Source organism: Orcinus orca, chromosome 18 (assembly GCF_937001465.1).
Source record: "Orcinus orca chromosome 18, mOrcOrc1.1, whole genome shotgun sequence".
NCBI lineage: Eukaryota > Metazoa > Chordata > Mammalia > Artiodactyla > Delphinidae > Orcinus > Orcinus orca.
This window is the reverse complement of record NC_064576.1, coordinates 73,842,791-73,865,857: the sequence shown is the minus strand read 5'-3', so window position 1 is coordinate 73,865,857 and position 23,067 is coordinate 73,842,791. Positions and strand designations below refer to the sequence as shown.

The 23,067-nt window shown below is 45.4% G+C and overlaps 1 long non-coding RNA gene across 2 annotated transcripts; it reads left to right on the top strand.

Annotated features, from left to right (window-relative positions):
• Nucleotides 1-768: 768 nt before the first annotated feature.
• Nucleotides 769-12,556, top strand: LOC125961974 (uncharacterized). Of its 2 annotated transcripts, XR_007473201.1 has the most exons (5): nt 769-2,534; nt 6,749-6,894; nt 9,304-9,552; nt 11,372-11,505; nt 12,133-12,556. It is a non-coding gene; the product is annotated as an uncharacterized LOC125961974 (long non-coding RNA). The 2 variants fall into 2 exon arrangements; XR_007473200.1 differs by having other exon boundaries at nt 11,372-12,556.
• Nucleotides 12,557-23,067: the final 10,511 nt, after the last annotated feature.

The window sequence follows — 23,067 nt, the reverse complement described above, 5'->3', positions numbered from 1 at the left end:
ATTTTCAAAAATTTAAAAAATAAGTTCACAGGTGATGACACAGATCCTAATAGCAAACCTCCCAATGCCTCACCTCCCCAGCGTTAAGGTTGAATGGAAAGGCACAAACGTAAAGAGAGAATCTTCCATGTGCTAGGTGATGCACTGGGGTGTTTTTTTGTTTGTTTGTTTGTTTTTTACCATATGTAATGCAGATGAAGATAAGATATAGCTGAAATGTCACACGTGTACCCCCAGAACTTGAAAGGGATCATCTGGACTTAGAATACAGTTTTTACCTGCAACCGTATCAGCTTTACAAAGAGCTTCATTGTACGTAGGGAAAGATGAGTTTGTGTACAACTGACCTCTTTCAGGCCTTCCTGAGTGTATCAGCTACAAATTACACCCAGATAACTTCAGGGACCAAGCAAGTAAACAAATTAGGGCAAGCTCATTCCATTTGGTTAGCACGATGTTTTTAAATGGTTTTGTTTGAATAATTTTACACAATCCTTTCCGGTCCAGTTCCTTGCAAGCCACTTCATCTTTTCTGTTCTCTTCCTGTCTCCACTTAACCACGTGCCACTTCATATATTTCTGCCACCTCTCTTTTCCACGAAGCCATTTGGGTTTGCACCAGCTGACATCAAGGAGTGAAATGCTGTGCTGCCCTTGATGGGGCGAGGAAGGATGTGGTGGAGAGGGGGTGGAGAGGCATGTAAGACAGCCACAGCACAGGGAGTGCTTATCAAGGAATTACGCGTGCGCCAAGCATTTCCTCAAATCCCCATAACAACCCAGTGGAGTAGGCGCTATTATCGTCCCCATTTTCTAGATGAAGAAATGGAGGCACAGAGAGAACTTTCCCAAGGTTGCACAAGTAATAAATGATGGAACAAGGATTTTGACCCAGCTCCAGAGGCCACACTTGTATCCACCCTGCTAACCCAGCTCAAGTCAAAGTGCCTCATTCTGATTCTAACAGAAGGAGGCTGAGAGGCACTCACTCCTTTGGGACCAGGTTACAGCTACAAAATAAACACAGATAAGTATTTCTTTGTCTCACTTCCCTCATCTGGAAAATAAGGGTAATGATTATTTCTACCCCAGAGGGGTGTGACAAGGATAAAACATGGAGACACAGTTAGAAAAGTGCCTGGCACTCAGCATAGACTGGAGAGCTTTGAATGGACATTCAGTATCAACATTTTAAAAGTCAGGATGGGCAAGTACCGCCCTCAGGCTGCCAGTTTACTCTCTCTGATATAACAAGCCTCTGCCGTGTGCCAGTGCCTGATTAGTATTTTATTTTGTTATTTATTTATTTATTTTGCGGTACGTGGGCCTCTCATTGCTGTGGCCTCTCCCGTTGCGGGGCACAGGCTCTGGATGTGCAGGCTCAGTGGCCATGGCTCACGGGCCCAGCCTCTCCTCGGCATGTGGGATCTTCCCAGACCGGGGCACGAACCCGCGTCCCCTGCATCGGCAGGCGGACTCTCAACCACTGCGCCACCAGGGAAGCCCCTGATTAGTATTTTAGATGCATTTTCCAATGTAACCTCCCAGGGCCCTTGGAGCTGGATCATTTTGTGCTCATTTTACCACGTTCACCATGGCCCTGCCCAGCCAGTGCAGGGCCAGGGGCCACACCCAGACACTCTGACTTGAAAACCCAGGGTCTCTCCCCTTCTCTACCCTGCTCGTTGACAGCTGAATGAATTAACCTTCTTGGTGGCGTTAATTAACATCATCCAGCTGTCCAGAGGTGGATGTGAATCAAAACAGTGATGTTCTTTTGTTGGTTTGAATCAACAAATCAGTGACTTACTTTTCAAGGCTGATTTCTAATTCAGATGAGTAAAGTCAAAGCATATGCCCTATGGATATATGACTCTGATTTGCCGGGCAGCATAGCATATAGCTAATGTATCTAAACCTTTGTCGTTATTTAAATCTAGGTTTTCAAAGAGGGCCAAAGGCACAGCCCCTTTACATTCTATTTAAAACTGAAAAATGAGTTCATTCATTAAAACAGATATCTTTTGGTCATCTACTGATGATTAAGAGAAATCTGTGCACTCAGGGAGTAGACAGATGAGTTTTATGGAAAATGAGCTGGGAGAATGGAGAACTAAGTGCAGTCAGCTCTGAGGCAGGTGAGACTAACCCTGCCTGCAGGAGGGACAAGCTGAGGACAGCCTCATAATCCAGAAGAATAGGATGGACAGTGGCGGGGGAGGGGAAGGCAGAGGGAAAGTCACGTGCACTGACCCATGGGAGCCAGAGGGACGTCTAAGGCTGCGGCACTGGGTGTTCTGTGGAGTCTGTGGAGATGAGTGTGGAATGTTAAGGGGACAATCTGACCCACAGGGACACCAGCAGGGATTATGGTCTCTGGAACCTCTACCATCATATCCATCAGTACTAAGTGGTAGAATCAGCCTACCTGAAAACCTGTTTCTTGTTCTTCATAATCTCCATTTGGATTCCCACCCTGGAATTTGTTGAGGCTAAACATGGCAGAGAATCTCAAGGAGACATCAAACTAACAGGTAGGTACCTGGGGAGAAAACCTTGACTTCCGGTGAGCACAGAGGTAAACTGGAATATTTTCTTTTGTACTTAGCTCCTCACTAAGCAGGGCCTGACTGCAGGAGGCTGGGGAGCATCCCGGCTGTTTAGGAAAAGTGCAAAAGTTGCAGAGCTTAACTTGGGAAGGGGCTACCTTTTCAAATGCTTCCATCAGCCACCCCTTTCTTCTGTGAAAAGGGGAGAACAGAGAGAGACAGAGCCATAAAGCGACAACCCTGGATACAAACATGATCCATTCCAGTCATGTAATTACTCAGCAATGTGCATCTGAATTGCTTTTTTTAGTCAATACATATCTGTTGATTACCTCTGACTCGTGAAGTCTTGTTGGAAACAGGGAACAAAGAAGCTTGTTCCTTCAAAGAGCGTGCCATCAGGACTTCCCTGGTGGCACAGTGGTTAAGAATCCGCCTGCCAATGCAGGGGACACAGGTTCGAGCCCTGGTCCGGGAAGATCCCACATGCCGTGGAGCAATTAAGCCCGTGCACCATAACTACTGAGCCTGCGCTCTAGAGCCCACATGCCACAACTATTGAAGCCCGCGAGCCTAGAGCTCGTGCAACAAGAGAAGCCACCACAATGAGAAGCCCGCGCACCACAATGAAGAGCAGCCCCCGCTCGCCGCAACTAGAGAAAGCCCGCACGCAGCAACAAAGACCCAACGCAGCCAAAAAATAAAATAAATTTTTAAAAAAAGGAAAAAGTAAAAAAGCATGCCATCTGGTTGAGAGAGAAGACTTGTACACAAATCACTTTAAGTACCAGTTGTGTGACTTATAGTATTATAAGGGTTCAGAGAAGCAAGTGATTGTTTCTTCTTTGGGTCATCCAAAATGCTACCCCTTACTAGAGAGTAGGGTCACCTGATCCAATGGGGAAAGTTGGGAAATCTCAAAGAGTATTATATCTTTTAAGTAACACTTGCCTGTCTTATTCCTCAAGCACCGACAAGCTCCATGCCACCTCTGAGCGTTTGTTCTGGCCGTTCCTTCTCCCTGGAACACTCCCCCTCCTTTACAGGGTCACCTCCTCTGGCCCTGATGCCACCAGATCCCCTCCTCTCATGTAAGCTCAAGAGAACTGGAACCCTATTTTAGAGCTCTGTCCCCAAGGCCTGAGAAAGGACAGTAAGTGCTCAATAAATAAATGTTAGTGAATGAACAGAAACGGATAAAACACCTACACTTTAAGTATGTCCGCCTCCAGAGCAAATAAAAACAGAAGAATCCTGGTACATAGAGCTGATTTATCTTGACTGATCAACACAATGAATGTGAAGTCTCAGAAAGCACTGGCAAGGCTTCCCTGGTGGCGCAGTGGTTGAGAGTCCGCCTGCCGATGCAGGGGACACGGGTTCGTGCCCCGGTCTGGGAAGATCCCACATGCCGCGGAGCGGCTGGGCCCATGAACCATGGCCGCTGAGCCTGCGCGTCTGGAGCCTGTGCTCCGCAACGGGAGAGGCCACAACAGTGAGAGGCCCGCGTACCGCCAAAAAAAAAAGAAAGCGCTCGCAGATACTCTGCTGTTTCTCTGACTGCCTTCCGTCTGGAGTTTCCCATTTTCAGTTCAGCATTTACTCAGCTCTTATGAGAAAGTTCATCAGAAAAAAAAAGAAAAAAAGGAAAAGAAAAGAAAATGTACTTTCTGGACTCCAGAAAGTCTCAAGCATCTGCAACTTCCCCAAACACAGTTCTGATTTTCTTTACTGTGCCTCTAGGTTTTTTCCTCTGGAGACAGCTTCTCACTTCATCCTGCCCTCTCCTTAACCACCTGCTTCTCAAAAATGTCAGGGTGGCTTTTCTATATGATTTGCCAGAGTTTAACCATACACTTGGAGTTTGTATTGTAAACGTTCGGCTCTAACTTGTGATTTTACTGCCATTTTTGCCTCTTCCCGCCCACCGGGCCTCCTGGGCACTTGACCTCGAGGAGCCTGCCTAGGGCACCTAGTACGGGGCAGCATACCCACTGGGGGTTTCCTGAGACACACAAGCTCTGTCATCACTTGAGACAAACAGGCATGGCTCCCACTTCTTCTTTTTAAAAATTATTGAAACAGCAGAGCATAGCAATGTTAAACGCAAAAATTCCAAAATATATTTAGCATACAGAAACTCCTGTCAGACATACAAGAAATAGTTCATGGTGATTTCCCAGGATTGTGGAAGTGGGAATGGGTGAATTGGCGAACAAGATGGAAGAGAGAACTTTACTGCATACTTTTTATGCTTTTTGAGTTTGCAAACATGCAAATGTATAACTATTTCAAAAATTAAATTGAATTTTTTTAAACTTAAATAAAAGACAGTTATGCGACAATATTTTTAAGTTACTAGGCACAATCCAAACCAAAAAAAAAATTTTTTTAAGTAACTTAGTGCAAGCCTAGTTCAATTCTGGTCTGTCTCTGCCTAAATAGAACACACACTTGAACTCTGACACTTCCTTCCTTAGGACTCTGGGCTCTTCTGCCTGCACTGGTTCAGACTCTGCAAGTGAAGGAAGATAACAGTCTCTTTACAGAAGGGCAAGCTTTCGTTTGCCTGCTTCAGGAGGGCTAGCAATGGGTGTTTCTCCTGCTCTGTCAAAAGGAAGAGGCTGTGGAGGAAATGAGAGATGGGAAGAAGGGAAGTGAGCCCAGAAAGTCCTCTCTGTTCCTGGCGCTCCATCCTCCAGGCCCCAACAGAAACGAGGTGAAGTGATCACAGTTCCTCACGTGATCACGTGATCCATGATCACATGACCACCATTACCCAACACCTGTCCACAGAACGGTCCTGTGCTTTTCCCCAGCACAGGAAGAGTGCTCATCTCCCCAGGCAACTTAACCTTTTCTGGGTGTTTTTGTAGGGCTTGTTTTTTTCTTTCCCCTAGCCTTTCCCAATTCCTTCTGGTCAATTCTACTACGCGTGGTAGAAATTTTACTTTTTTTTCCTTTTAACAACAGTTACACATAGGAGCAGATATATCTGCTTTCTGACACAAAACCTGAGGATACACAAACGACAGATGATACCAGAATATCTTTGAATAGGTCTTCCAGGTAACAGGGAAACGCATGCCCATCTTTCCAAGGCTCAAGCCCAGGGCTGCTCCTTTTGACAACCTGGGCACACAGTGTCCCCAGAGGAACTGCTTCCTTGTTTTTGCTGCCTGTAAGCAGCAAGGAGCTTTTTATTTTAAGGATTCCACTGTCAATCATTACTAAGAAATAGGAAATAGACGACGAAAATAATAAATAAGGGAAAAACAGATTTTATAAAGCTCTATGGTTGTTAGTAGTAGTCGACTCCCGAGATACCAATGGGCTTCAAGTTAAGAATTAGGGTGCCGCCTTGGCCGAGTCCCTCCCCTCCACCCACAGAGGATATCCAGTCTGCGATCCTGAACAAGCCCTTTACCCTCTAAGCTCCAGTTTCCTCGTTATACGAAGGGAAGATCCCTACTTCATCAAGTTGTTGGGGAGATTAAATGAGATACTGCACATAAGGACTCAGAACCACAGCTGGCCCCCAGGATGTGTGAGATAAGAGTGCCTGGCTGCCTCCCTGGATTCTTTCCTCTTTTCTCCTCAACAAGATGATTCAGAACAGTGTATGGTTGCTTGATTCAAAGAGTAATGAATTCACAATAGCCAGATGTGGAAACAACCCAAGAGTCCATCAACGGATGAGTGGATAAACAAACTATGGCAAATATATATAATGGAATATTATTCAGCCTGAAAAAGGAACAAAATTCTGACCATGCTACAATATGGATAAGCCTTGAGGACACTATGCTAAGTGAAATAAGCAGTAGCAGAAGGACAAATACTGTGTAATCCTACTCACAAGAAGTATCTAAAATAGTTAAATTCCTAGAGGCAAAAAGTAGAACAGTGGAAGCCAGGGGCAGGGAGGAGGGGGAACGGAGCGTTGGTGTGTAATGAGTACAGAGTCTCTGTTGAGGCTGTTGAAAGGGATTTGGGTGTACACGGTGCTGATGGTTGAACAGGAATGTGAATGTACTTAATGCCATTGAACTGTACCCTTAAAAATGGTTCAAAGGGTAAATTTTATGTTACATATATTTTAGCACAATAAAAAACAATCATTAAAAAAACTCACCAAGGACTTACAGATAACGCCAGTGTTCCTTTATACGGACTTCCTTTGCCCTCTGGTCCCACAGATCACTTCAGTTACGTTGACTTGCCTCCAGATTCACCTCTTCTGCCACCCTTAGGCGCTGTCTTCTCAGCGCTCCCGGGGGTCTGCCCGGGGATCCCTGCTCCATTCTGAAGCATGACCGGGATGCGGAGGCTACAAACACGCCAGGTATGCCTGTGGCTCAACTTGAAACCAGGCCTCAGTCCCTGCCCCTCTGCCCATCTGCTTTAGTGCTTCTCCTTCACAGGCTTCCCCGGTCTCCCTCTTTTCCACCTGTGCTGACCCTTTGGATCGAGTGACTTAGCTTTTGGCTTGCCCGCTTGGCTGGGCACTTGGCCCTGCGAGGTTCAGCTTCCTGTACCTGCTCCCCGATGACCCTGAGTCTGCCAGGCAGCAGAGGTCATTTTCTGCGTGTCCCCAGCAGGAGCCACCAGTCACCGAGGTTGGACACTTGAGCATCACCCGTCTCTGCTTTCCCACCGCTGCCCTTCCATCAGTTCCACCTCAGGAACACCTAGTGTATGTGCTTCCTTTGGGACCCGCCCTCCCATCCCGCTTGAGATCAGGGCCCAGCATCCCCTAACAAGCCACCGCACCAGCCTCCATTCTGGTCTCCCTCCTCTAGTCTGGGTCCCTCTGGGCCTCTCTCCCTGGGACAGCCAGAGCTGTTGTCCCCAGATGCAAACCTGGTCCTGGTGCTCTGCTGCCGAGAAGCTCCACAGGTCCCCAGGGCTGCAGGACCAAGCTGAAGTTCTCTGCTTGCCAAGACAGGTCCCTCGCCTTGGCGCCCACCTGCCACACCAGCCCCTCCCCAACCGCGCCCACTTCTCATCCCAACACACTGAGGTCTCCCTCTCCCCTCGCGCTTCTGCCACCTCTGCCTTCGCCCACGTTGCTCCTCCCGCCAAGAAGGAGCATGTGGCCTGGTTTGCCCAGAACAGTCTCTGCTTACACCTGTTGCTCGGTGTAATTATTAATAGCCTTCCTTTCGCTCTCCAAAGTGTCCTGGCTTAGGCAACAAATTGTGTGGTCACTGCATTTGCCCTAATTCTTCACCTGGCAAACCTCTGCTCATCCTCCACGGTCTGCTGGATGTCGGAGGTGCTGGGAAGCCTTGCCCGTCTCCTGCAGGCAGTGCCCACTCAGCCTTCTCCCTTCAACTTCATGACAGTGTCTATCACGGCACATTGTTAGGGAATCGTCTGTCTCCCCCGCTAGACTCCTGGAGTCTTATACATCTTCTCATCCCCAGCACTCAGAAGAGTCCCTGACATAAAACAGGTGATCAGTTAAAGTTTGCTGAAGAGGAATGAAAAAGATAAATTCATTTATTAAGTGAGAACTACGTGCCCGGCGCTGTTCCAGATGCTTGGCAAAGCAGATGACCATCCACATTCTCATGGAGTTCACAGTTAAGGGGAGGAAATGGACAAAAGTTAGTTTCTGAACAGATCACTGGCGGGGGGTAGGGGGATTTGCTTTGACTAAGCGGGCTCGCCCCCAGAGCTGGGCTGTCCCCTTGAGGCACAAGGCTGTCTGAGGGATGAAGACCACCCTGGCCAAAGCAAGCATTCGGTCAGAAGGGAAGAAGCAAAATGTGTTGATGAAAGCAGGGTCAGGGAGCTGCTAGGATGCTGGCTTTGAAGATGGCCAAAGGGGGCACAAGCCAAAGAAAACGGGTGGGCCCTCAAAGCTGAAAAACGCAAGGAAACGGACCCCTTCCTGGAGTGTCCAGAAAGGAATACAGCCCCATCCAGACCTCGAGTGTAGCCCAGTGAGACATGTGTCAGACTTCTGATCTTCAGAGCCAGAAGATTAAATTTAAGTTCTGAAAAAAGGAGAAGGGAAGCAGCAAGGAACAGATGCTGGGTAAACGCGTCCATTTGGTAGGATTAGGGGAACGACCCACTTCCAGGCCAGAGCTGCCTCTGGTCATGTCTTCTTTCCATCCTGTCAGCGTATCTCTGGGGCAGTATGTTTAACTCGTTTGAATGTAATTCAGAATGTTATCATAAACTTACATTAAGCACCACTGATAGTCATTTTTAGTCATCATAATATCAAATCTGAACGAAAATATTCCCAGACAGATTGCTCCCATTCAAATATTAAAATAAAAACAAATCAACAGGGTTTCCCTGGTGGCGCAGTGGTTGAGAGTCCGCCTGCCGATGCAGGGGACACGGGTTCGTGCCCCGGTCCGGGAAGATCCCACGTGCCGCAGAGCAGCTGGGCCCGTGAGCCATGGCCGCTGAGCCTGTGCGTCCGGAGCCTGTGCTCTGCAACGGGAGAAGCCACAACAGTGAGAGGCCCGCGTACTGCAAAAAAAACAAACAAACAAGTCAACAGACATGAAAATGGCAATATGGTCTATCCCATGGACATAGCTTCCAACAGAAGAAGGCACTCAGGGCACAGTAATTACCGGGCCAGACCTCTTCAGGATTAGGCCTACCCTGGAAAGCCCTAAATACCTTTCCTCCTGGGTCTACTATTAAATGGCCTGAGAAAGGCTCAATCCTATAACCAAAGCACATAAAAGAAATTTTCTTCTGTCTTTTTTTTTTCTTCCTTCAGAGATGACATAGCAACAGTTTTGTGGAGGAGAATATCAAGTAGGCGTTTTGATGATGCTGATAATGAAGCTGGTTGCAGAAAATGGGAGCTGCATCAGACAATACCGAATAAATTATTTTGTGCTGTCTCCTCTTAATGCCTGGGTTAAAGCAACCCAAGCCAACTGCAGTTCCGCAACACCGTGTGAGCGCTCCAGTGAGGCAGAACCCTGCACCATCAGCGATCCATCACCTGTTTGAACCTGAATAGGTGTCACCCTTAATCTGTGCCTCTTCATTCCATGCCTCCGCTCTAATTTAAGTAATTCTCCTGCTTCCAATACTGCAGCAGATTTCTTCCTTCTTCTCTTTCTTTTCTTATTTTTTATGAAAATTTTAAAACATATAAAAAAGTAGAGGGGGGCTTCCCTGGTGGCACAGTGGTTGAGAGTCCGCCTGCCGATGCAGGGGACATGGGTTCGTGCCCCGGTCCGGGAAGATCCCACATGCCGCGGAGCGGCTGGGCCCGTGAGCCATGGCCGCTGAGCCTGTGCATCCAGAGCCTGTGCTCCGCAGCGGGAGAGGCCACAACAGTGAGAGGCCCGTGTACCGCAAAAAAAAAAAAAAAAAAAAAAAAAAGTAGAGGGAATAGTAAAATCAACCCAATTTACCCATCACCCAATTTTTCTACAAAAAATTTACATATGGTAAAATGCGTGGATTTGAAGTGTACGATGTTTTGATAAATGTATATATTTGTTTAACTGCCACCCCTAATCAATATATATAACCTTCTCATCACCCCAGAAAGTTCCTTTGCCATCCCCCAGTTTGGCAGTTATCAATACATAGCCATGCTTGTTTCATCGGTGCCCCTACCCCTGGACCCTCCAGGATGATTTTGAGGTAAATCCAGACATCATATTATTTTATCTGTAAATATTTCCTTGTATTTCTTTAAGAGATCACCAAAATATTATTATCACACCTAAATGAACAATAATTCCTCGGGGCTTCCCTAGTGGCGCAGTGGTTAAGAATCTGCCTGCCAATGCAGGGGACACGGGTTTGAGCCCTGGTCTGGGAAGATCCACATGCCGCGAAGCAACTAAGCCCATGCGCCACAACTACTGAGCCTGCGCTCTAGAGCCCACGTGCTACAACCACTGAAGTCCATGTGCCATAGAGCCCATGCTCTGAAACAAGAGAAGCCACCACAATGAGAAGCCCGTGCACCGCAGCGAAGAGTAGCCCCTGCTCACTGCAACTAGAGAAAGCCCATGTGCAGCAACAAAGACCCAAAACAGCCAATAAATAAATAAAGTAAATAAAATAAAATTTTAAAAAACAATAATTCTTTAACATCAAATACACAGTCTGCATCCACATTTCCCCAGTTCTCTTTTTTTTTTCGCGGTACGCAGGCCTCTCACTGCTGTGGCCTCTCCCGTTGCGGAGCACAGGCTCCGGACGCACAGGCTCAGCGGCCATGGCTCACGGGCCCAGCCGCTCCACAGCATGTGGGATCCTTCCAGACCGGGGCACGAACTCGCGTCCCCTGCATCGGCAGGTGGATTCTCAACCACTGCGCCACCAGGGAAGCCCCAATTCTCTATTTTTTTAAAAAAATATTTATTTATTTAGGCTGTGTTGGGTCTCAGTTGCGGCATGCGGGATCTGGTTCCCCAACCAGGGATTGAATCCGGGCTCCCTGAATTGGGAGCATGGAGTCTCACCCACTGGACCACCAGGGAAGTCCCTCCCCAATACTCTTTTAATAGATTTACACTTGGTCTCTTCACTTTTGATCTATTCCATTGATTTTGAAAACCACTCCAGATGAACATTTCCAGTCCACCATCATGATTACCTACTGTGTGCTCCTTAGTCTAGCATACCTGGACTCCGTATATAACTTTCCAGTTTAAATTCCAATGTTCCTCCTCACCCAGCTATCCTTCCACAAAAGAAAAGTAGCTTTTGTATGAATAAACCTGTTTCCCCACTGCTGAGAATTTGATTATGTGTCTCTTCTCTCTACCCTGCCCACAAATGTTCATTAAATAAATGTTTGCTGAACACCGACTAAGCACCAGGAACGAGCTAGTAGCTACAGAATAAGTAGCTACAGAACAAGTAGTGAACAAGATAAATACAGTTCCTGCCCTCAAGGAGATCATGGCATCCTCCCCTCTCTACCTGTTGGAACCCCGTTTACTTTAAGGTAAAGTCCAAATATCACCTCCACTGTGAAGACTGCCCTGATCTCTTCAGGCAGAAGTATTCTTTCGCTTCTCTAAAACTCCTGCTTTGCTCATTTGTTCTGCTTCTAGCCTACGTGCCACATAAGGACTTTGAACATAAGACATGTAGACATAGTTACTTCGTCTTTGTAATACTTTCACCATCTAGTGGGAACACAGTGAATGACTGAATGAATATGTTAAGACTAGTTATTTAAAAAACTGCCCATGGACTGCTACACCTGAAACAACTGTTTAAGGAAACATATCTGACACGGTTTCAACTCGGCATAGGTGACTGCAGTGCCTTGAGGACACTTGGGGAGAAAGTTCATCTATAAAGCAACTGGCAGTTGGCCTGGAGATTAAGAGGATGTACCCTGAAGTCTTGTCATCTTTTAGTTATTTTGTCCCATTATAGTATGTTTCTGAACTTGGCACAGGGAATTAAAAAGCTGATTTTCTATGGTCGGAAATTCTTAAAAATACTTCTCTGTCATTATAAAACTTTGAAAACATGTAAAAGCATGAAGAAAGAAATTAGAGTCACCCATAATCCACCATTCAGACAAAAATCACGGTTAACGTTTTGGTGTATTTCCTTCCAGTCTTTTTCGTCTGCAGTTTGAAGAGAGTCTGCTCTGGAGTGCTGGATCTCACTCTGGTGCTCAGGATGGGCGGACTTACGGAGGAGAACATTCTGCTTATCGTATTAAAGCAGCGCCGTCTCTGTCGCCTCCACGTTCTGCCTTTCCTCGCTGATGACTCTCTGTTTCTTTTTCCCTACATTGTGTTCTACGTCTTCCCCCACTGAATGCAGAGTTATGGTTTTGCGACCCTACTTTGGGTCTTCACTCAATCTCTGGTCCCCACATCATGTCCCTGATCAGCATCTCAGAGCCCTGTCACTTCAAATCCATTCATCGCACCTCCTTGACTCTGAAACCAAGTTCCTGGGCCACATCTTGTCTTTATCACACTTTTGCCCCACTTGTAAGCATTTTCGCATGGCATTAAAAAGACTCTGTAAATTGAAATTGAATAGTTGCGTATTATTCTCTTTTATGTTTGGCCATAATTACCCTAACCATCCTCCAATATTGACCTTACGTTAGTTTCAATTTGCCACTATTGTGAATAACATTCCAATGAATATCTTTGTAAATAAATCTTTAACCATGTATCAGATGACTTTCTTAGGTCAACTGTATAGAAACAAAAGGACTGACATAAAATATGGCACAAAATATTTGATACATATTGCTAACTTGATTTCTAGAGAGTGTGCAGACTTACACTCCCACAGCAGAGTATCGTGTCTTGTTGCATTGTTGCCAACCTTGAGCATTATTGTCAAAATAGAGAACAGAAGGGAATTTTGGAATAAAAAGAAGATTTCTCAACCCGATCAAGAGCATCTGAGGTACAGTAGAAACTAACACAATATTGTAAAGCAACTATACTCCAATAAAAATTATTTTAAAAACTGAAAAAAATAAAAAAGATCATCTGAGAGATGGACTGGGAGTTTGGAAAAAAAAAAAAAAAAAGAGAGAATCTGAAAAATGTACAACTAGCATCACAGTTAATGGTTTCAGACCAAATCCTTTCCCCCTAAGATCAGGAACAAAGCAAGGCTGTCCACTCCAACCACTTCTATTTAATGGTGCATTATTTTAAAATATTTGCTTATATATTTAAAAATCACTGTGCATTTTAATTTGCATCTCTTTGTTTTCAAGAGTAACTTTTCTTAAGTTTATTAGCTATTGGTAACGCTTCTTTTGTGAATTATGTATCTGAAGTCTTTGCCCACGCTCCTGTTGGTGTCCTATGGTTTTTTAAGTTATTTGTATGAGCTCTCTATATTTTTGTCTTAAATATTTATTTTTACAAATTTGTAGTTTGCTTTTTTTGAATGCCACATTTTTGCAATATAGAATTTTTATTTTATTTTTTAATAGTGATCAAAACTATAGAGTTTGTCTCTTTTTAAGTTGTTTTTATGCTTCACCATTTCTTCTTACAATTGCATGGTACTACAGAAACAATACTGCTTCCATATTCAAGAACTAGTTAGGTAGTTCAAAGCCCTATGAACAATTTTCCTAGGAAAAGTAGTTCTTATATCCTGCAACTGATATTATTTGTGTCATTATAGTGCATCAACATGAAAAAAAATGGCTCAGAGAATCTAATTTGCACTATTGGTTCAAAGTTACAATGTGTAGGATTTATATTCAGCTCTGAGTCATGCTTTTATCTATAATTCTCAATTAAAAAGATGGTGAGGTTGATTATTCAAGAAGCCAGAAAGGAGCGTAAAAATTTATGAAAGAATTTCACAAGGATAGTTTAATTTGGACTGAAATTTCACCTTACTAATTGTTCAAAGTGGAAATGAAGAGTTTTCTCCTGTTCAAGAACAGCTAAAGGAGAATAAATAAGAACGGTTATTTTCATGTGTCATCAATCAATAGTTTATTGACTATATTGAGTATTGAATTTTCCAAAGGTTGTTAGTCTAAAAGGGGATGATTTTTTAATGTTAGTCTGTTAGTTTATGAAAGTGACACTAACGAATCTTTCATTTGACTTTATTTGTAGCTTAAGTCATGTATAATATCTCCAGGTCAATAGCTGATAAATTACTGTATTTTTATCATACTTCATATTCTATTGTCTCATAATTAGTTTGGATGTGAGTAAGATAAAATGTACCTCAGAGTAATTACTTTCCAGAATTAATATCAGCATGTGATGAATAAGATTCTTATGACATGGATATTCTCAACATAAAACAAAGGGAAAGTCCAGGTGAAGCCATTTAAGAGAATAATTTAGACGAAAGAACAAGAAAGAATCCTGGATTACTGAGCTTCAAAAAGAATGCATCTATCAATCACAATTTCAAAATACATCAGTGGAAAGAGGAATATTGCACCTCACAGCACTGCTGAAAGGCGCTCTGAATTTGGAAACACACAATTTGAGCCCCTAGCTACCTTGCCTGCTCTGCTTCCCCTATACCAATTCACTCCAGCCTTTCTAGAATTTGCTTTCTGTCCCAGCACAGTGCCTGCATGGAGCAAGGACTCAACGCATGGTAACTTTTATGAACACCTTTGCGGTAGGTCCTTGGGGAACAGAATCAATGCTCATATGCCAGGAGGGTGGGCTGTAGGGTCAGGCTGTGGGATGTGACCTTGAGCATGGTTATTTAACCTCCCGGTGTCAGTGTACTCTCCTTTAAAGTGAAAATAAGAATAGCATCCTAGGTTTATGTCAGGATTCAATGAAACCAGGCATACCAAATACCTGGTATATAGTAAGCATTTGGTACACCTGAGCTGCTCATACACAGAGGAGAGAAAAACACAGCCAGCTGGATATTCTCTGTCTGTATCATCCTCTGCAAGCGAAACAAAACAAAACGAAACATATATAAACACAGTCTAAGGGCCGCTTAATCAGGTTTAGCTTCATGAAATAAATAAATACCCTCCCCGCCACACACACATACACACCAGCAGTTTAGGAAAATAGCATTTAATTTCTCTCACACACTAAATAAGCCAGAAGGTAGCCAGGGCTGCTCTAACCAGTACGTGATTATCTGGATCCGGGGGCCTTTCGTTGTATTGCTCTCCATCCACAGAGAGTTGCCTCATGGGCCTGGAGGGATCCCTACCATCTGATCTCCTTTTCCAGGCAGTGAGAAGGAGAAAGGGGGAGAAAGGGCCTGCCCTTACCCTTTAAAAATATTTGTCAGTAGTTGTATCCAACACTTCCATTAACATTCCATTGGTCAGAACTTGGTCTCAGAGTCCCATCAAGTTACGAGGGAGCCTAGGAAACAGTCTTTACTCTGAGTGGTCATGTATCCAACCAATAACTGGGGGTTTGAGCACAAAAAATGGAGAGAATGGACACTGGGAGGAAAACAGCCCGGCAGATAACAGGCTGGCTCAGAGCAGGAAACAGAATGATAATATTTAAGAATGAGGTCAACCCCCCAACTTTATGTATTTGCTTCCTTATTTGTTAGGGCACAGTTGTCAGTGGTTTGCTTCATTGTGTTTTATGTTTTAATCCTAAGAATTATGAAAAGGATTACGGTCTCAGCCCTCCTGGAAATGTTTACCAGAAGAGTGTCCAATCCATTCCGACCTCAGCGCTTAGCGAGGAAAAGCGCCTAGGAAGGATTTCGAAGAAAAGCCACCAGATGACTAACTGCTCAGAATAAGACCTAGGACGGACCTTTAAGGAAGGAGCGTGAGCCAGCCAGGGAAAGAAACGGCTAGAGGGTGACTAAATAGTGATCTCCTGCTACCCAATGGACTCTGCCCCAGAGGAGAAGGGAGAGAAGGAGGAGGCAGAGGAGGGCCAGCTGTTCATCTCCGCTGAGACTGGAGAGAAGGGAAGAAGCAGAAGTGGCTTAGGGTGACCTGTAAGGAGAAATGTGCTCACCGGGCGGGCGGCTGTTAACACACCGCAGGTGGAGATTACACGCGGACCTCTCAGAACTCTGAGATATTTGCATATGCTCCTCCCCGAAGGCGGGGTTGGGGGCAGGAGGGGCGGGGCACAGGTTGAGGGTGGGTGAACCACTTGAACATCAATGGTACCCTCTCCCGTGCCTCGGTTTCCCTCATGGAATAACTCTGTTTCGGAGTTCAGAAAAGGGATACTGTGTTGATCTGAAAGATAAGTTCTGGTTTTGCGTGTGTATAAAAACCAATAACTACACAATGTCAGTATCTTGCAGATTAGATCCTACAAGGAGAGAGGAATGGATTTCCCATGTTTTAAGATATCATTTTAAGAATTATAGTAGTAATACAATGGCTTTCCAGTCAAGATGGTACAGCAAGGTGCATTTCATCCTCTGTGAAAACAGTAAGCAATGCCAAACGAAATATACACAGAGGAAACTTTTTTAAAAAAAGATAGAACATGGCTCAGAAATAAGACAATTACTCATGAGGACAAGAAAGAGAAAAGAAACGGTAAGAGCCGTGTGGGACCTGGGCTGTGGGTCTCAAAACAAGCGGCGGTGGCTGAGAATCTGACTCCTATGGTGATGAGGACAGAAAGTCCCACCTGAGATTAAAGACCAAAGCCATGGTCACTGCTGAAGCCAGGCTCTGGGGTACAAAACCCCCTTCTCCCCTTTCGCTTTCCCTTCTCTAGATCCCACTCCGCAGGGGGAAGGGGTTTCCCTCCGAGCTCTCCTAAGCTCTGTAAAAGGCGGCCACCCTGTGAGGTGAGGTCACCACGGATCTGCAGGTCTTTCTGCTTCTCTCCCGTTCCCTATTTCTGTTCAAGTTTGCCGTTGCTCTTACATCTTCATTCTGTCCTACAACTATAATTAAGTCTTTTGTGCTCTGTATAGAGGTTCAGTGCAAAAACAAGTGATGCGACTGAACCCACAGAAAAGTATAGTGTCATGACACCTGCGTCACGATGAAAGACTTTTCTAAATTCTCTGTATAGCTCAAAATCACGTTTTAATTAGCTTCCTGTTCGGATCATGACTAGCTTGTACAAGCATTTGTTTTGTCTTCCCCAGTTTCTAGTTTCCTTTTGTGTGTATGTGTATGTGTGTGTGCGTGTTTACATGTAGTTATTGAAATATCTTCACTTTGTCATTAAGTATTTCTAGGTTCCTAAATATTCAATGTGTGTAATGAAATCTATTTTCTTCCTAAAGACATCTTCTTTTTGGGCTTTTACTTCCCGTTTTAATCTGAACTGACAGCTCTCCAGGCCTGTTACACACATGACCCCCTGTGGTTCCTGGGCTTCTGGGAGTCACACCTCCCTCTTTCGTGGATTCCTTCTCCCTTTGGGAGGAGCACATCCTTGATTAATTTTTCCAGAAAGGGAATATGGAGAGATAAACTTTGTGAGTGCTTAACATTTTAATTTTATCCTCACATTTGCTTGTCTGATTGGATGTAGTTTTAAGTTTGGGGGTCGTTGCTCCCCTATGTTTTAGCAAACGATGTCACTTTAGATATTCCTGATTCTAATGTATTCCTTATTTCCTATGAGAGACTTCTTTTCTTTCCTCACCTGCAAAATTTAGCGGTTTTCTTTTTAAACTTGGCATTCTGGACCTTAATCAAAATACGTGTGTGTGTGTGTGTGTGTGTGTGTGTGTGTGTGTGTGTGTGTATTTAATTCCTTGTCTTTGGTACTAGTCAACTTTTTCCACCTGAACACTTAAGGTTTTTTTCAGTTCAGGGAAATTATCTTTAGTTATTTCTTTAAACACTTTCTTTCCATTCACTGTTCTCTCCTTCCAAAACTCCTATTAGATAGATATCGAATCCTCTATGTTTCTTAACTTTCCCTCATTTTTGCTCCATATTTTGGAATATCTCTCTGTCCGTATCTTCTGGATCACTGTTTGATCTTTTACTTCGCTCAGACCTTCTACTTTTGAGTTTTCATTTTAGCAATCATGTTTTTAATTATTGAGAATTTTGAATTTTCTCAGGGCTCTTTTTTCACGGCCATCTGTTTCTATTCTTCATTTCAATGGATAAATAGTCTATCTTTTGGAGTTTAGATTAGGTTTTTTTTTTAAGTGTTGTTTCTTCTCTCCCACTCTCTGGTCTTTCACAGAATTAGTTGCTTTTAAACCTACTACGATCTTTGATTGGCATGGCTTGGCTCAGGAATGATGGGACACATTGATTTTTACAGGCAACTTACATGCGTTTCCTTTGCAAATAGCTATAGACCCATTTACCCGAAAGGTCTCTCCCCCGCCCCGCTCCCACTCTCCATCCCCACCAGAACCGGGGGCTGGCTAAGAAGTCTGTGTAAAGGGGTCCGTCCCCTTCACAGGCAGGCTCGGAATTGTGAGAACCAACAGGAATCCCCTCTGATAGTGGAGACCTTTACCTGGGGCTCCGTATGGGGGTCCCAAGTCTTAGCCCCCGCTCTGCCTCAGTCTGCTGCCCCCACCCCTTCACGTGGGATCTCTGCAGACACAGCTTTTACACTGTCGGAGTCAGGACTCCCAGGGCTGCGGCCCCAGCAAGTGGTGCTTCTCCAGATATTTCATGGAGGGGAGGGACTAACTGTCTGAGCCAGTCTCCAGAAGGCCCTTCAAGTCATCCCTCCTTCTCTCCCAACTTGCTGACTCCAAGTCCTGGAATTGCTCCAGGGCTCTGCCAGGAAAGACAGCCGCTCCTTCCACGGTGGTCTGGAGTTATCATTTTGTTCTGCTGTGATCCACTGTCTATCCACTTTCTGTCTTCTACGAATCTTCTAAAATATCTTGGCCGAGGATGGTACTGTCTTGTTCTCAAGGCCCCCACGTCTTTCCACTGTTTTCCTACAGCCTTTCCCATTTCCCTGGGATCTACTCGGCTCTGGGCTTACAAGTGGGAAGAAGACAGACATGGTCCCTTTTCTCGTGGGGTTTATGATCTTGAGTAGCTGAACAGACAACTCATGGCATTAGCACAGTGTTATAGGAGGGATTCCCTGACCAGGTGAGAAAAGGCCTGCAAAGGAAAGGGTGTTTAAGCTGAGATCTGAAGGATGATCAGGTTTTCTGTCGGCACAAGAGGAGGGGTGTGGCCAGAACAGAAAGGAAGAAGGAACCGCATGTGAAACAGCATGTGAAAATGTGTAATCCCTGTAGGCGAGGGTGGCCAGCACCTAAGGGATCTATCTGTACGTGTCCTTATGCCTCATGGGACAGGATGGGCCCAAACAAGCTGCCTCTGAGAGCTGCCTGCCTGTCCTAAGATGGTTCCTTTCCTGTGTTTTTCTTTCAAAGGACAAAGGGCATCAGGGTCTATAAAGGGCTTCTGCTGGAAATGCTTATGCATATTATCTCCCTAATTCTCTCAGTATCCCAGTGAGATAGGCATTATCAATACCAGTTTAGAAGTAAGGAAATTGAGGGTCTGAGAGGTTAAGTAACTTGTCCAAGGCTAGTAAGTGGTAATGCTGGGATTTTAATCAGTTGAGGAATCTCTAAAGTATGCTTTTCTACAGCAGGTATCAATGTCTTTTTTCCCCCAATTTTTAAAACTGTAGTAAAATACACGACATACAATTTAACATCTTAACCATTTTTAAGTGTACAGGTCAGTGGCATTAAGTACATTCATATTCTTGTGCAACTGTTTCCTCCATCCTTCTCCAGAACTCTTTTCATCTTGCACAACTGAAACTCTGTACCCATTAAATAATAACTCCCCATTTCCTCTCCCCCTAACCCCTGGCAACCGCCATTCTACTTTCTGTCTCTGTGAGTTTGACTACCCTAGGTACCTCATCTCATTGGAATCATGCAGTATTTGTCTTTTTGTGACTGGCTCATTTCACTTAGCATAATGTCCTCAAGGTTCATAGGTGCCAATATCTTAATACCCTGTACCTCCTGATAATCTCCAGAAGGAAGAATGTGCCCCAACTCGAGCGGAAAGCGGGAGGCATTAGGTTGTGATAAAACTCAACCTCATTAAGGAGATGGTTGAAACACTGGTGTATCAGCAGAGGACACTAGAATTTTCAAAACCTCAAATCCTGCCCTTGCTAGCATACAAGATCTCTGACTCCATTGTATATTAATTAGTCAGAAAGTGCATCCTGTCCTGGCAGTCTAACTTCAGTCGGTTTGATCCAGAAAGCTTCCTGCCCAGTGACATGACTCCTAAATTCTATTCTTAAGAAAGGACCCCTTCCTTAACCTTGGAGCAGGATCTAATTATTCATTCATTTATCTGGTGTGTGCTATGTCATGTTCCAGTACGGTGGCTGGTTTCCATTTGCATCTCTGACCCAATCTCCACCTTCTCCACTCTGCCTGTGTCCCACGGGCTGACCTATAGGATTGGTTTTCAGATGGACTTAGGTAATTGGAGGCACCAGCAGGAGATTGGAGACCGATTGGCAAATTCATTACCCTGGCTTTCTCTCAGCAGGGTTGCTGTGGGTTGGCTGCTCGAAAGGCAACACTTGCAGGCACCTGGTATGCACCTAATTATCTGGAAAATGCTTACACTATGCCCTTTCTCTATCAGTAAAAAAAAAAAAAAAATTAAAAGTAGTTTGCCTTCACGTGCCAAGGATAGCACTATATCTTAACTGTCCTGCCTTAGAGCTAAATCACATCCTGCTGTCGTAATATAATCTGGAGGGAGCTTGCTTGTCTCGCTATTCTATGGGGCATGGCGCTGGCCCATTACACTGATGGCATTATGCTAATTTGATTTGGGGAGCAGGAGGTGGCAGGCGCCTCAGGTGCGTTGGTAACACGTGGACTTCAAGAAGTTGGGAGATAACCCCCTGGGAAGTCCACGGCTGCGACATCACTGATGGTTCCAGGGGCCCAGTGGTCTGGGGCATGTTGGGGTGTCTCCTGCTACATGGGAGAGATAGCTGCTGCATCTCGCCCCGTGTACCACATAGGAGACACAACATGTAGCGAGTTTAGAGGCAAACTAAACCAGAATTTTCTGTGTGCCGCTCTGACCTAATTACTGGGTATCTGACAAAGCTACTGGTTTTGAGTGGGCACAGGGTATGAAAGGGGTTCAGAAACAAATCCAGCCTGCGTTACAAGCAGTCTGAGCAGGAGTCCCAGTGGCGTGGAAGGATCTGAGGCAGACAGAGATGCTATCGGGGGCTCCTGGCAAGCCCAATAGGACCCAAGTAAAGTCAACTGCTGATAACTGTTTTCCAGTTGAAAAGCAGCTCCTGGACTGTTGCAGAGCCCCATAGGGACTGAACATTTGACCCTGGGTCACAAAGGACTATGTGATTTAAGCTGCCCATCACGCCCAGGACATGCCCAGCAGCATCGCTGTAAAGTGTGAATGATACATTGAGACCAAGTTCTGCAGGTCTGGAAACCACAGATCAGTCAGTCCAGGCTCCACGGTACCTCTCCCTACTGCCTGACTGCCTCTCAACACATGCCGATGGCCTGAATGGCAAGTTCCCTGCAGCCTATACAGAGGAGGAAAAGCGGGGCTGGATTTATTAATGGATGCATATGGTAGGGTGGAACCAGACAGCAGGGATGAGCCGCTGAGCTGCGGCCCTGCGCAGGGATGGCCTGAAAGTAGGAAGGGAGAGGCGGTCCCCCCAGTGGGCGGAACTCCAGGCATTCCTTCTGGTTTATTCTGTATGGAAGGGAAGGAGGTCTGAGGAATGCCATCCATCCAATTCATGGCCAGTGGTAACATGTTCACCACGTTGATTGGGGACTTGGAAAAAATAAATTGTCTGTTTAGTGACAGGAGAGCTTGGGGAGAGACGTGTGGCTGGACTTTTTGAAATGTGCACAGAACGTACGCAGGCTGTCAGAATACAGTTCCACAGACTGGGAGGCTTAAACAACAACCATTTATCTTTCCACAGTTGTGGAGGCTCAAAGTCTGAGCTCAAGGTGCCACCAGGACTGGTTTCTGGTGAGGCCTCTCTTCCTGGTTTATAGAAGGTGGCCTTCTCTCCATCCTCACCTGGCCTCTCCTCTGAGCATGCATAGAGGGCTTTTTGATGTCTCTTGGTCTTTTCGTCCCTTTGCTCCTCATTTTTGTTTATTAAAAATTTTTTCCAGCTTTACTAAGCTATAATGAACATGTAATCGTCCTCTTCTAAGGGCAACAGTCCTATTGGACTAGTGCTCCACCCGTATGACCTCCTTTAACTTTAATTATCTCCTTAAGGCCCTGTCTCCAAATACAGACACACGGGGGTTAGGGTTTCAACACATGGATTTAGGAGGTACAACGCAGCCCAGAGCGATAATCAGGTGGTCAAGATGATGCACCCTGTGGATGTGTGTAAGTCTCTTCTCGCCACCCACGTGCCTGCTCCATGGGCCCATGAGCAAAGGACACATGAGGCGGGGGTGGAAGCTGTGCACAGGCCAGTAGCATACTCTCTCTCACCAGCGCTGGTCTGGCTCCTGACAAGGCAGAATGTCCAATCTGCCGGCAGGTGATCAACACTGAGACCCTAAATGGCACTGCTCCTCAAGGGGACCAGCCGGAGACCCCTTCCAGCACGGAGGGGCCAGAACCAGCCTCAGAGAGACAGAGCTTTGCTCCCATCACAGATTTTCCTTCCCTGCCCCCAGGACTTCTGCCAGCACCAACATTCCTGAACTTAGAGAATGTCTTATCTATCACCATGGTGTTGCAACTCAGCATCTCCTCCCCAAAGAAGATGCATTTTCAGAGGCTGTCATTTGCCAGTGGGAGCTTGGCCATGGAATTCACTGGCTTTATCACATGCTTCATTCCCTAGAAAGAGATTGCTTAATAGAGGGGCCTGCTGAAGACAGATATGGTGACAGCCGGAAGGCAAGACCCTGCAAGGTGGGTACCTGCCTAGTGGATGCAGTCAGTTCCCCAAACCAGCAGCCAGCATTCGGTGCCACTGCCCCCATAACCGGACTGCAGTGGTCTGGAAACCAAGGTGGGGGTATAGGAGTGGCCCTTCTCACTATGACACCAAATAACCACCAAAAGAAGACCTGCTTCCTGTCTGACTTTGGGCTTGTG